At 51.3% G+C, this 15,102-nt stretch overlaps 1 long non-coding RNA gene across 1 annotated transcript; it reads right to left on the bottom strand.

Moving 5' to 3' along the window:
* Window positions 1-760: 760 nt before the first annotated feature.
* LOC142021665 (uncharacterized) lies at window positions 761-15,072 on the bottom strand. Its single transcript, XR_012647738.1, has 4 exons — window positions 14,920-15,072; window positions 6,247-6,437; window positions 2,501-2,731; window positions 761-1,594 (listed from the first exon to the last, which is right to left on the bottom strand). It is a non-coding gene; the product is annotated as an uncharacterized LOC142021665 (long non-coding RNA).
* Between the last annotated feature and the right edge of the window lie 30 nt (window positions 15,073-15,102).

Genomic DNA, 15,102 nt, shown 5'->3' with positions numbered 1-15,102 from the left:
ACCACCAAGGGCGAGGGGGACCAGCCCAGGCCTTGGGCGGAGTCGCCGCTGGTCCCTCTGCTGGTGCCACCAGGCCGGGGAGGACGAGGCGGGGGACATGGCCCACACGGCTGCTTGAGGGAGCTGACAGGCATCATGTGGGAGTGGCTTGCCATGGAGCGGCAGGCATGGGACCGCGTGGCGTCCAACCTGGACGCCCTCACCCAGGCTGTGGGCGGCCACCTGGCCCCTGCCGCGGCTCCATCGCGGGTCACTCCCACACCCATGCCCCATCGCCCGCCCCCCAGCAGTTTACCCCCCCACCCCCCTTGCCTCCCCCCACAATGCCCCCTCCCCAAGGAGGCTGACCTCGAAGCCCTGCTCCCTCCCCACCTCCCCCAGGCCCGCCTCGTCTGCCTGGCCCACACCGTTGGCCATGGCTGGCCAGATGGAGGCCAAGCCCCCGCCCCACCCCCACGCCCACGCCGAGCCCAGCACAGGCACAGGGACTGCGCCTGAGCTGCTCCCCTACCTCCCTGTGCCACCGGTCCTGGCCCAGCCCCGGCGGGGCCCCCGTACACAGGGAGAAAGAGTGAGCCAGGGCGACAGAGCTCCCGGCCATCAAGCCCCATGGAGGGGTGAGGCCCCCCCCAACCCCAGCTCCCCATTCACCCTCCCCCCCACATATGTAAATAGTTCTCCCTGTTCACCCTCCCCCCACACGTGTATAGTTCCCCCTAGAAAATGAGGGGCACAGTTTTGTCCAAGTAAATCATTTATTTTTATGGTTTATCCTGTGTCCCCTGTGCGTGTATGCTGGTGGGTGTGTGCAGGGTGCGGGTGTGTGCAGGGTAGGGTGGTTACCGTGGCCCCTACTCAAAGGCCTGGTGCAGGGCCTCCCTTAAACACATCCTGTCCTGCTGGGCCTGGTGGCAGGGGGCAGCAGGGGGCCATTCATACCCACACCCTGCCTCGGCGACCCACCCCTGCATGTAGGGCTCATGTTTCGCCTCCACCAGGCTTTGGAGGGTGCAGCAGGCCCCGACCACTGCCGGGACAACGGGGAGGCCACCTCCAGCCTGGTACAGAGGCATCTAAAACTCCCCTTGAGGTGGCTGAACGCCTGCTCCACGGTGTTCTGGGTGTGGTTCAGCCGCTCCTTAAAAAGGTCCTGGCTCAGCTGGGTGTGCCCAGTGTATGGCCGCATCAGCCAGGCCTGCAGTGGGTAGGCCGCGTCTGTCACGATGCAGGGCGGCATCACAGTGTCCCCAGCGGGGAGCTCCCGCCGGGGAATGAAGGTCCCCTTGGCCATACGACATCCCAGCCCCGAGTTCCTGAAGACCCTTGCATCATGTGTGCAGCCAGACCAGCCTACGTAGATGTCCTGGAACCAGCCGTTGGTGTCAACCAGGGCCTGCAGGACCACCGAGTGATAGCCCTCGCGATTCATGTAGGCCCTGCAGCTGTGCTACGGGGCCCGGATGGTGATGTGGGTGCCATCCAGTGCCCCGAAGCAGCTGGGGAAGCCCAGCTCCTGAAATCCCCAGATGGCATCATCCAGGTTTCCAACACGAACCAGCTGCCTCAGGAGAACCTTGTTGATTGCCTGGACAACCTGCAGGGCACAGAGGGGCATGCTTGTGATCATGGGGTGGTGTGCTGCTTGCCTTCCTGTGCCCATCCCTATCCCCATCCCTGTCCCCAGGGTGCCCACCCTTCTCCCGACAGTGCCCATCACCAGGCTGCCCCTCTCCCCCTGCATGCAGTCTAGGTGTGAGCTGGGCATGGCTTACCTCGATGAGGACAGCCACGACAGTGGCTTTGCCCACCCCAAACTGGTGGCCGATGGATCGGTACCTGTCGGGGGTGACCAGCTTCCATAGGGCAATGGCCAACCTTTTGTGCAGGGGGAGCACCGGCCTCAGGTGTGTGTCCCGGTGCTGGAGGACTGGGGTAAGTCAGTGGCACAGCTCCGGGAAAGTCCCCTTGGTGATCCTGAAGTTCTGTAGCCACTGGTCGTCACCCCAGTCCTGCAGCACCCATCAGTCCCACCAGTCGCTGCTTGTGGGGAAGCTCCACAGGTGGCGGATGACCTGGGGGACCGGCTGGGGACATTGCTCCAAGGATGGCATCCAGGAGGGTGGCTGTTGTGCTGGCCACCTGGAGCTGCTGCAGCACAGCAGCCAGGACGGCAGCCAGGGCGCTGGCCATGGCTGCGATGGGGCAGGGGTGCTACTCGGGGTCTATGGGGGCCCGGGCTGCCACCTCCGATGTCTCTCTCTCTCGCTCACTCTCGCTCTGCCTGGGGACAGGGTTGCTGGCCTTTTGCGTGGGCAGGCTGAGGAACGGGGGGGAGGGGGGCTTTAAGGGGACGGCGGGCAGCAGTCGTGGAAGGGCTTGTCTGCCATGCAACCTTGCCCGTGGAGCTTTCTGCCCCTGCTCTGTCGAAAGAGTGCCCTAGTATGTGTGGACGCTCTCTTTCGAAATTGTGCAGCAGGCCTTTCGAAATAACAGACCGAACCTTCAGTCCTCGCTGATGTGTGTGGATGCTCCATTTCGAAAGGCCATCTTTCAATGTTCTCTTTCGAAAGACGTTCTTTCGAAACAGAACTGTAGTATAGACGCAGCCATAGAGGTGAGACTTTCAAAGGACCTTTTTGCTAGAGCAAATGATTTAGTAGGCAGGGCTTCCTTCTCTAAATTAGCATGAAACAGATGTTGAAGAACACTTTGGAGCCAGAGGTGGTGTCTTCTGGATAAGAAGGAAAACCACAGTCATTAAAGAGCTATCACTGCATAGAATCAAGAGCGTCTAGGCAAAATTCCAAGTGAGGTAATTAAGGAATGCAACCTGCAGTTTCCTGGAGACAATATATTCTCTTTTGCTTCCAGCAGGAATGAGACTAACCACCCATATAGACCTCCACTCTAGTCCTGTGCATGGGAAGCACAAGAGTCCCAACAGTGCCGTCAGTTCACCAACAGACACTGTGCAATGCATGGGTTTTTACTTATGCAGTTACCTGGTGTGCTTCTTGAACACTGCACAGGACAAGTCAAGCTTTCCTTAAACCACCTCAGAGACCGCAGTAGGGTTACCTATCCCATCGTTTGCAAAACCAAACCCCTAACAGCAAGGAAATGGCTAGCTGAGGACCCCATGAGTCTTGCACAGCCTGTATTTCTCATCAAAGGCATGTATTTCTCATCAAATGATAATGAACCGAGTTTACATGAAATTAGAGATTCCACTGTGTGCCATCTGAAAAAAAGTCTCAGAGGGGTAGCTGGGTTAGTCTGTATCTGTAAAAACAATGAGTCCTGTGCCACTTTAGGCTACATCTATACCACAGAGTTATTCTGGAATAACAGCTGTTACTTTGAAATAACTTTGTGAGCATCTACACTATACACACACTACTTTGAAATAAATTCGAAATAGCGGGTGTGTTATTTTGAAATCAGTAAACCTCATGGCAGGAGGAAGAGCGCCTATTTCAAAATAACCTACCTTGAAATAGCTGTTTCAAAATATCTTATTTTGAAATAACCCATTAGTGTGCATGTAGCCATAAAGACTAAGGCTACGTAACTTGAAATAACTTATGCAATTTGCATTGTGCAAATTGCATAATTTATTTTGAGTTAACTCATTTTGAACTTGGTGCCATCCTCAGAGCACCGAAGTTTGAAATAAGTGGCTATGTCAAAGTTTCCGCTATACCTCATAGGACCAGAATATTGTGTTTGAAATAGCGCTGCTATTTCGAGGGTGGCATTTAGCTGCATAGTTGCTATTTTGGGATACATTTGTATCCCGAAAGAGCAATTATAATGTAGCCATAGCCTAACAGATTTATTTGGGCGTAAGCTTTTGTGGGTGAAACCCACAATACTCCTCATTGTTTATCTGGAAAAAATAGTTTGGGGCAGAAACACATCCACCTCCGCCCAGCAATAGGCTTGATTTTCTGCAATACAAATTTTCCCTATTTAAAGCTAGCAAATTATATCAGGTAAATAAGAAGTGGATTCATCCCGTCCCTCCTCCTGAAATGGCCATGATTGGTGCTGTCAGATTGGCACAGGAGCGTTTCCTCGCTCCACAATCACAGAGCTCCTCTGACATCTGTGGCAGACACATGCCTGTAGGGAAAGCAGAGGGTTGGATCTGAGTTCTGTCATGTGGAGCTGAGAGCAGAATGCAGTGATAAAAAAATGATGTCACTTCCAAGTACCCAGAAGGCAAGGCTGCCAGTGCTCTCCTCAAGTGGAAGGCGTGGATCAGGCGACAAGATTTTAGAACTGAAATAACGAAAGCCTGTCATAATCCATGTCACTCACTGTTACTTACTGATTTAATTGGCATTCTCCCAGACCTTCTTAGCATTTCACAGCATTTTAAATTGTCTGTGGGTAGGGAACGGCACGAGGGCACAATACAGCACAATTCGGGACTGGATGCGCATAACTAAATTCTGTCCAGATGACACTATGGGGAGGGCAACTTAGGTTATTTAATGTCATTACCACAGGAATTTAGCTAGGACAGCATGGAGAACATCCTTCCCGTCTGAAAATCCCTCACGGCAGGGGTGGCCAACCAGCTGGGGACAATGAGTCATGTGGATAGAGTGCAAAGAGACAAGTATTATATATTTATTTGTATCTCTCACTTGATCCATCAATAGATAGATACAAATAAATATATAATACATGGCTCAATGCCCTCCCCCCGAGCCAGGCATCCGCAGCCCCACCCCACCCCGCTCTAACTCAATGACCTTTCCACCTCCCCCAGAGCAAGGCACCCCCAGTCCCCACTCTAATGCGATGTCAGCAACTCACCAGAGCCCCTACCACCACTGCTGCCGCCAAAGAGCTGCCACCACAACCTCCACTGCCACCATGCACTTCCCTGCTGCCACCATGCGCTTCTCCCACCAAACGGTGGGATGCGTGCGCAGAGCAGAGGACAGCACTCCAGGCATGCAGCTCTGAGGAGGAGCTGCATTTAATGGCTCAAAGAGCCGCATGTGGCTTGAGTGCTGTGGGTCGGCCACCCCTGCTACATGGGATTTGTAACACCGGCCAACAAGCTGCAAGCTTGGTTGCAGGCCTGCTCCAGATGCTAATAACTCCATGTGGGCACAGCTGTTCGTGGCGTGACCATGACAGTGTTGCAAGCTGTGGCCTGCATGTACTCCCAGCATGATCAAGGCTTCGCTACCCCATCAGAACCAGGCATGCCAGCGTGCGCTGACAAACCCCCTCCCAAGGAGCTAAGGGCTCAGCCACGTATGAGGAAACGGGACCAGCTCAGGGTTTAGTCACAGATATGGACGCGAGACCCCTGCCTCACCAAGCATTAAAAGCTCCTAAAAAGGAAAATCTAACTCCTAAAAAGGGCGAAAGGGCACAAGGCACTGACATTGGCCCATGGGTTGCTTCCGTGTCCAAACCCTGATAAAAAGTTAAATTTCCCCCTCCTGAATCGGAGACGTGTGTACCCTGACAAGCCTGTCGGCTGGCCCGAGTCACTTGTCCCTCCTGCTGAAAATCCGGACACTTTCCACTAGATGTTGGTGTGGGCTCTACTCGCCATCTGTGGTTTGGTAACCGCCCTGTAAGTACAGGCTTTCCCCTGTCCATCAACTGACATCATCTTGGGGTAGACAGCTAGAGCGCACTAGGTATTCCCCCTTAATTCCCCCCCCCACTATAACATTGATTAAGCCATTGTTAATAAAGCTTTTCTACACTCACTGCTTGTCTTGTCTCCATCCACCACTTGTCCCGTGAACCCCTTTTATCCCCGGGACACTCCAGCAGCACAGCTCCTACCAGTGCCACACATATGTTCAGTTCTTCTCCAGAGCACCTTGGATGAGATCGGATCGCCAGCAATAATTCCGGCAGCTCACTTGGACCGCTCCTCTCCAAGTGTTGGGAGGTAAGGAGCTCCAAGCCCAAGCCTATGAGTAGGCAGATGCCTTCAGACTCTTTTGCCAGCTAAGTAGCGCTAATCCCTCACAAGCCGTACTCTCACAACAGGGCAGCCACACCTCCAGCTGAGGTCTTCACAGGGACAGACATTCGGAACACAAATGGAACACCAGAGGTCAGTGACTCTTCCGAGGTGGAGTGCTGAAATTTGGCCTTTTGACCTCCATGTAGGGTCTGAGTGCCAGTGACATTTTTTAAAGTCACTAATGGTCCTACTTACAACAGTGTCATTAATAAATAAATTAAGATGCAGAGCTTTACCATGTAGGTGGTGGTTGGTAGCATGAGCTGGTCTTTTGTAAATCCACAGGCAGCATGGTTTGCAGCAATCTTCTAGCCACATTGGAGAGTGGGGGCGGGCTGACATCCCACCTTACGTGCCGATGAAAATCGGTTCCACTCTTGGCACCTGTGCCAGCGGTTGTGGACCCCGATGTAGACAACAACTTCAACTACAAAGCACAAAAATAGGATTTACAGATCCACCAGGTCATACCATTAAAATGATAGCTTACAAGACACATTTTGTCCAAAGCATCTCTGAGTTATTCATTTTTATATCACAAGCCATTTTCCATAAAGCATGGGAGGAGGGGTCCATCACAAATTGCAACATTTGTAACTGGGGTTTACAATGGGACCTAAGAGACAGGCACCCAATTCATGTGGGCTTCTTTGAAAATTTCAAACTACAGAACCGCCTGCCTGCTTGATAACATCTGATAGCAGATATAGCCTCATGTTACATTAAAGATGCTTCTGTGATTAATTCCCCTTGAAGATGTCTCCACACTATACTGTAGCAGAAATCACCATCCCACCAAACCTCACCTGGCCCTTGGGGATTTGTGAGGATACAATATTTTACAGATATTCCATCTACTCCCATCCTCCTGGTAATTTATACTGCGCTTATCAGTGCTGTTTAAGTTTTATTAAGAAACCAGAACAACTCCTGTTTTTAATCATCTGTTGTCTGAGAGAGCAGAGTCTGAAAGCACACTGGTTCCAGGTAATCTGATTCAGACGTGCTGTTTAAATCAGCCCAGAGTAGGAAGCTAGAAACGAAAAGCAAATAGCTGGAAATTGGATGAAACTAGTATCTTTAAGCCTGATGAATATCTCGGAACAGTTTGCTGGCACAGAAGGCAACTTACTCCTTGAAACAACCCATCCAAGGCCCTCATCAAATAAAGACCAATGAATAAAAATAAAGTGCCAGTGAATAAAGCAGAATCTGTGATCAATTATTACAATAGTCTGTTGAGAAGTAAAATGACTTTGGAGAGGAAGGCAGAAATTCAACAGAGATTGAAGGAACTGTAAGTTAATGCCAAACTGAAGTTATACACTTAAGAACAATCTGTCTCGAGTATATTCAGATGCAGGAACAGTATATATTTTTTTACTTAGGCTATGTCTACACTAGACAAAGTAAGTTAACCACTATACACAATTCAAGCTACGACAATTGCATAGCTAGAATCACTATATCTGCACTCGGCTAATTTCTCCCATCAACCTCCCTTACTCCTGACATCTCGCAAGTACAGGGGTTGCCTGCGATCCTTGAATGGTCAGTTTCACATGTCCATACTAGACATGTGAAATCGTATCCCAGAAGATTGACCCTGAGTGGGTGGATCTTCCTAGGTAGTGTACATGTAGGCTTAGAGGGTTATTGATCAGTTCTTACTATTCTTTCCTGTAAGGCTAAATGAAACACCAAACATGGGTAACAGAATACGTCTTTCTGGAATTCTCAGACTGTCTTGCATTGCAGACATTGTTCTTCCTGGTATTTTTGCTTATGTACAGGATCATTCTTGTGGGGAACAAGAATTCTTGTGGGGAACAGGTGACACTTATCTTTATGCATTCACCAGTACATTCTCTGTAACCTTCATAGACCTCTTCCCTATATCCGCTACAATCCCAAAAATGTTGAACTTCCTCTAGAAAAAAAAGATCATTTTCTGTGCTGAGCGTGTGGCACAGATCTTTCTTTCCCCTCATTTCCCTGGTTTAGAACATGTCTTCTTAGGCACCATGACTTATAACAGATACATTGCAGTATGCCCCCACCCCACTTTGCTTTATAGGGTCACTTTGAACAGAAGAATCTGGTGACAAGCTTTCATGGGACAGCCCCACTTCTTCAGATCTGGAAATTCTGAATTTCCAGATCTGAAGAAGTGGGTCTGTCATATGAAAGCTCATCATTTAATAAATCATTTTGTTAGTTTTTACAGCGTGACAAGACTGTTTTTTTGTGTTGTGAAGACTCTGACTATTCACGATACTGAAGTTTGCTCTGTGTTTCTGTGGGCAAAATTAGCCATTTTGTGTGTGACATGCGCCCTCTTTTGGAGCTGTTTGGTGCTAATGCTGCCCTGAACCAAACTGTTCTTTATGCATCCTGTGTGTTCATGGGCATTGAACCCTGCTCCATTAGTTTTCTTCCAAAGCTGCATTGTGTAAACCGTCGGCCAAGTCTGCTCCACAGAGAGCAGATACAAGACTTTCTCTATCTGGATCTCACAATTTCCCATCCTTCAAAACAAAAAAGCAGGCAAGTAGCACTTTAAAGACTAGTAGCAGGCATCCTTCAGTCTGCATAGACTATGGATCGCGCCCTTTAAAGTTTCAGTTCAGGACTTCATTTACAGCGTCTATTGTGACTATGAAGACCCACACGAGAGTGACAGTCCTTGCTGCATCTCTTGCAGATGTAGTGGGTGTCTGGCAAGTCCTTATTGTGCTTTCTGTGCGCTCGCTTCTCCTCTGCTAGCTGTCTGATCTTCATCTCGCCCTTCTGAAGGCCCTTGTGTAACCCCTGCCTCCATCTGCTGCAGTCGTCTGCTAGTTCTTCCCAGTTGTCCAGCTCGATGTCTACCTCTCTGAGGTCTCTCTTGCAGACATCTTTGTAACGCAACTGGGGGCATCCGGGAGGTCTTTTGCCAGAGGCTAGCTCACCATACAGGATGTCTTTTGGAATCCTTCCATCATTCATCCTGTGGACGTGGCCAAGCCAGCGGAGCCGACGCTGCCTGAGGAGGGTGTGCATGGTTGGGATTCCAGCTTGCTCGAGGACGGCGCTGTTGGTCACTGTGTCCTTCCATGATATTCCAAGGATGCGCCTGAGGCAGCGCAAGTGGAAGACGTTCAGCCTCTTTTCCTGGCGGGCATACAGGGTCCAAGTCTCGCTGCCATAAAGGAGGGTGCTGAGGATGCAGGCTCTGTAGACTTGCATTTTGGTGTGAGTGTACAGCTTGTTGTTATTCCACACTCTCTTGCTGAGTCTGGACAGAGTTGTGGCCGCTTTTCCGATCCTCCTATTTAGCTCAGTGTCTAACGACATGGTGTCAGTGATGGTGGACCCGAGGTAAACGAACTCGTGGACGACCTCTAACGTATAGTTGTCAATGCTGATTGATGGGGATTCAGCAACATCCTGACCGAGTACGGTCGTCTTCTTTAGGCTGATGGTAAGCCCAAAGTCCTTGCACGCTTTGGAGAACTGATCCAGCAGTTTTTGAAGCTGGTCTTCTGTGTGAGACAATACAGCAGCATCGTCTGCGAACAGCATGTCTCTGATGAGGACTTCCCGCACCTCAGACTTAGCTTTCAGCCTTGCAAGGTTAAACAGTTTCCCATCAGATCTTGTGTGCAGCAAGATGCCCTCTGTTGAAGATCCAAAGGCATGCTTCAGGAGGAGTGCAAAGAAGATCCCGAACAGTGTCGGAGCAAGCACACATCCTTGTTTGATGCCACTCCTGATTCTGAAAGCATCCGATAATGCGCCGTCATATTGGATCGTTCCTCTCATGTCTTCGTGGAACGACTGGATCATCTTGAGTAACCGTGGAGGACAGCCTATCTTGTGGAGCAGTTTGAACAGACCATCCCTGCTGACCAAGTCAAAAGCCTTGGTCAAGTCGATGAAGGCTATCTAGAGTGGCTTTCTCTGCTCCCTGCACTTCTCCTGCAGCCGCCTCAGAGAGAAGACCATGTCAACAGTAGACCTCTCTGTGCGGAATCTGCACTGCGATTTGGGGTACACCCTCTCAGCAATCTTCTGGAGTCTGCCAAGGATGACGCGAGTGAACAGTTTACCAGTGACGCTTAGGAGGGAGATTCCACGGTAGTTGTTGCAGTCGCTGCTGTCTCCTTTGTTCTTATACAACGTTACAATGTTAGCGTCGCGCATATCCTGTGGAACCTCACCCTCTTTCCAGCACAGGCACAGTAGCTCATGTAGGGGTTCCAGGAGTGTGTCCGTGGCACATTTGATTGCCTCTGGTGGTATACCATCCTGACCAGGGGCCTTTCCTGCTGCAATGCTGTCGATGGCTCTCTTCAGTTCATCCACAGTCGGTTCTTGATCCAGTTCGTCCATTACTGGTAGGAGCTCGATGGCATCAAGGGCTGCGTCAACCACAATGTTCTCACGTGAGTACAGCTCGGAGTAGCGCTCAACCCAGCGCTCCATCTGTTTGGCTTTGTCAGCGATGACTTCACCAGATTTGGATTTCAGAGGTGCCATCTTGTTCTGGGTGGGTCCTAATGCCTTCTTCTTACCCTCGTACATTCCTCTGAGATTACCAGAGTCGCCACAGGTCTGGATGCTGCTGCATAGCTGGAGCCAGTGGTTGTTGGCACAGTGCCTGGCTGTCTGCTGTACTGTTCTTCTGGCCTCTCTAAGCGCTTGCTGGTTACTCTGGCTCAGTGAGCGTTTGTACTCCAGAGCTGCGTCTACACGTGCACGCTACTTCGAAGTAGCGGCACCAACTTCGAAATAGCGCCCGTCGCGTCTACACACGTCGGGCGCTATTTCGAAGTTAACTTCGACGTTAGGCGGCGAGACGTCGAAGTCGCTAACCTCATGAGGAGATAGGAATAGCGCCCTACTTCGACGTTCAACGTCGAAGTAGGGACCGTGTAGATGATCCGCGTCCCGCAACGTCGAAATTGCTGGGTCCTCCATGGCGGCCATCAGCTGGGGGGTTGAGAGATGCTCTCTCTCCAGCCCCTGCGGGGCTCTATGGTCACCGTGGGCAGCAGCCCTTAGCCCAGGGCTTCTGGCTCCTTCTGCGGCAGCTGGGGATCTATGCTGCAGGCACAGGGTCTGCAACCAGTTGTCAGCTCTGTGTATCTTGTGTTGTTTAGTGCAACTGTGTCTGGGAGGGGCCCTTTAAGGGAGCGGCTTGCTGTTGAGTCCGCCCTGTGACCCTGTCTGCAGCTGTGCCTGGCATCCCTATTTCGATGTGTGCTACTTTGACGTGTAGACGTTCCCTCGCTGCGCCTATTTCGATGTTGGGCTGAGCAACGTCGAAGTTGAACATCGACGTTGCCGGCCCTGGAGGACGTGTAGATGTTATTCATCGAAATAGCCTATTTCGATGTTGGCTGCACGTGTAGACGTAGCCCAGGAGTGCAGCACGCTTCTTTTCAATGACTGGAATCATCTCATCAGAGTTAGCTTCGAAGCAGTCATTCGTGTTCCTAGCTCTTCTTCCAAACACCGACAAGGCCGTGTTGTAAACTGTATCCCTCAGATGTTGCCACTTGGATGTCGCATCGGCGCCCCCAGGGCCGCTGCGCAGATTTTCCTGGAGGGTCTCTCTGAACTTTTCAGCTTTCTCCGAGTTTGACGTCTTTCTGGTGTCAATGCGGGGCCTTCCAGCAGGTTTAGAGCGGTACAGCTTCTTGGGTCTCAGCTTGAGCTTGGAGCAAACTAGCGAGTGATCTGTATCACAGTCAGCACTATGATAGCTGCGTGTCAGAAGGACGTTTTTGAGGTTATTACGCCTAGCGATGACCACATCTAGTTGATGCCAGTACTTTGAGCGTGGGTGTCTCCATGACACTCTGTGCTGTGGCTTCGTTGGGAAGAATATGTTTGTGATGCACAGATTGTGGTACGTGCACAGTTCAAGGAGACGCTGTCCATTGTCATTCATTTTTCCCACACCGAAGTGTCCTAAGCAGGAAGGCCATGAGACCCAATCAGCTCCAACTCTTGCACTGAAGTCACCCAAGATGTACAGTTGTTCACGAGCAGGTATTTGCGCTACAGCAGCACGAAGCACGTCGTAGAACTTGTCTTTTGCTTCTGGTGTGGTGTACAGGGTTGGAGCATAAGCGCTGATCAGGTGGACAGGACCGGCGCAAGTTTGAAGCGTGATCCGAAGAAGTCTTTATGATCCGCCCACGACTAAATCCACCATTTGTAGAAGGGTGTTTCTGACAGCAAAGCCAACACCATGCTCTCTGGGTTCTTCTTGGGCTTTACCCTGCCAGAAAAAGGTGTAGTCCTTTTCCTTTAGAGATCCCGAATCTGCGAGTCACGTCTCTTGCAGTGCAGCGATATCAACTCGGAGCCTCTTCAGTTCCTCGTTGATGACAGCGGTCTTGCGGGTGTCACTGATGGCCTGAAGATCTTCAGTCAAGCCAGTCAGCATGGTCCGCACATTCCAGCAAGCAAGCTTGAATTGTTGATGTTTCTCATTTCTTGTTGATTTTCTTATTGGTTTGCCTGGTGCCCAAATTTCAGTCACTTGTCAGGTTCAGGAACCTTAAGCCTCACGCACCCAGCAAGGCAGGTGAACTGTGGCAGGACAGTACCCTATTGGCTGGGGGCTGCCCAGCTTGAGGCGGGCGGTGACTGTCCAGTGAGAAGCGAGGATCTCTCCCACCGTCGAAGGCAACCCCTGGCGCTCGTTCTCTACGCCAATCGAGCAAGAGCTTATAACCGCTATCTGTTGCCTCCCGTGTTGATGCAACGCTGTTCAACGATGCCAGAGTACCTCTCCAGGCGCGAGCCCGGGCATTTATTATGGAGACACTGGGCTGCCCAGACACCAGTGTCCCCCTCTCGGCTTTACTGATATAGTCCAAAGGAGAGGATAACCTCCACGCCTGGTACCAGCTCAGCTGCAGGAGTCGCCGGGACAGTGCCAGAAGTTGACACCGAACCACCTTCGGACTCCACTCCGGATTTTCTGTCAGGGTTCACTCCCTTACCCTTTCTCCTTCCCAGGATAACCCACAAGGCAGCGGGGTGTGGAGAATGTGGTTAAGGATCCTACTACTTCATACCTCCCTGTCACCACAGCTCCCTGCGGAGCCATGACCTCATATCCCCGGGACCCTCCTCCCTACCTTTCACTGCCCCACCCCCCGCTACCATCATCATAGGACCCTCCCCAACCCACTACCCCCATCTGCTCCCATTTCCGCCCTCCTCACTGCACTGGCCCCTCTCCCCCCAGGTCCACCTTCCCCCATTGCTCTTCAGGCTCTTTTCTTCAGAGACTCCTTTTCCCGGTAGTGCTGCCTTGCAGGGCACAGGTGGAACACCATACAGGTGAGCTTTCATGGGACAGACCCACTTCTTCAGCCCACAGCCATACCAGAACAGACTCAATATTTAAGGCACAGAGAACCAAAAACAGTAATCAAGGTGGACAAATCAGAAAAAAAATTACCAAGGTGGGTGAATGAGAGAGTAGAGGGGCAGAAGGGGGGTGGGTAGGGGGAGTTGGTTCTCTGTGCTTTAAATATCGAGTCTGTTCCGATATGGCTATGGTCTGAAAAAGTGGGTCTGTCCCATGAAAGCTCACCTAATAAATTATTTTGTTAGTCTTTAAAGTGCTACTTGACTGCGTTTTTGTTTTGATAGTATATAGACTAGCACAGTTTTCTCTCTGTTACTATTTACCATCCTTGTTATGGATTACAGGATAGCTGTGTTTAAGGCTGTTCATGGAGTATAGGCTGGATCTGCTCTATACTGCATTGTCTTGCCCAGTTAAAATCCCATTCTTTACAGCCTGTGGAATCACAAGGCAAAGGCAGCTCTGGGGAAATACTCAATGGAAAAAAGTGCCTTTCAGTGAACATGAGACATCTGCAGGGAGTGGACCTGAGAGCAGCAAAATGGCTGTATATTGGCAGATCCCATGGGAAGCCGTGTCTGGGACGCAGAACTCCTCCACACTAGTCCTTGCTGTGCCCAGTGGCTAACTGTGCCACTTTGGGAAAAAATACCAGTGCATTTCTAGCAGAGGCTCGCAGCAGTTTGTGGGCTGGTTTTTCAGCTGGGAAGCAGGAATAATGACTGTGATATGGTCTTCCCTATTCTGGAAATGCTTTCTGCAAAATCGATTGTGCAAGGACCGTTTGAAAAGTTGCAATCTGCTGAATGTGTATATTCTGTTTGTGCGCATGTATCATTCCTGTACTTCAAGTTAGAAATACGAAGCGTAAACATGTTTTACTAATCTAGACAGCCTGAGCAAGGGTCGTGAAGGGTAGTTCAGAAACTTGATGCCTCGTGGATAAGGACAATGATCTTTAAATTGATTTGTTTTTCATATGGACTTGTCCATAGATGAGGCTGAGAGTCCCCATAAGGACATGTGTTTTGAGTGCCTGATGCTGGGACCCCTCTGGGTGCTTGTATTTTTCCACTGAAAGTATGACAAAGCTTAAACTGAATGCAATGGATTTACAATGGCGCAGGCCCACACTCAGAAGGGACCCCAGCCTGGCCTGTTCACGTGTACTGCATCTGGAGTAGCTGGTTCCTGTCCACTCCTCTCACCTGGCCAGCCAGGCCTTCTCTACACACCCCCTGCCCCTGCTGCTGGTTGCAACCTACGCCCTCATCCTCCCCCAGCCCACTGCCTTGCTCCTCTCTGCCAATGGCCGGCTGAGGGCTCCTCTCTCCACCCCCATGACCACCACGCAGCCCAGGGCAGACTCGTCCTCAGCTGCTGCTGCTATTGCTAGGCCCAGCCTCAGGGCAATCAGAACAAGGTGACAACCTCGGGTCCTCTGCCATCAGGGCCTGGTGCTCCAATTCATTATCGCGTCCCCTGCCCACCAGCTGGACCCCGCTGTCAGTGCGCTGCCCCGGGCCCTGCCTACCGACTGGGGTCTGCTGAGCCGGCTCTGGCTGCTCTGGGCTGGACATTGTCTGGCTTTGGGCTCTCCCTGCTGTTCTGTGGAAGCAGCAGCGGCAGCCCGGGGTACTCGCAGGCTGCCTCCCCCCGCTCTCCCCGAAATGACTCCGCCACGGCCTTCATGGGGGCGGGGCTTGGTAGCGGAAGC

Source organism: Carettochelys insculpta, chromosome 16 (genome assembly GCF_033958435.1).
Source record: "Carettochelys insculpta isolate YL-2023 chromosome 16, ASM3395843v1, whole genome shotgun sequence".
NCBI classification, from domain to species: domain Eukaryota; kingdom Metazoa; phylum Chordata; order Testudines; family Carettochelyidae; genus Carettochelys; species Carettochelys insculpta.
Note: the sequence above shows the minus strand (reverse complement) of the source record. Positions and strands in the feature narration are given on the sequence as shown.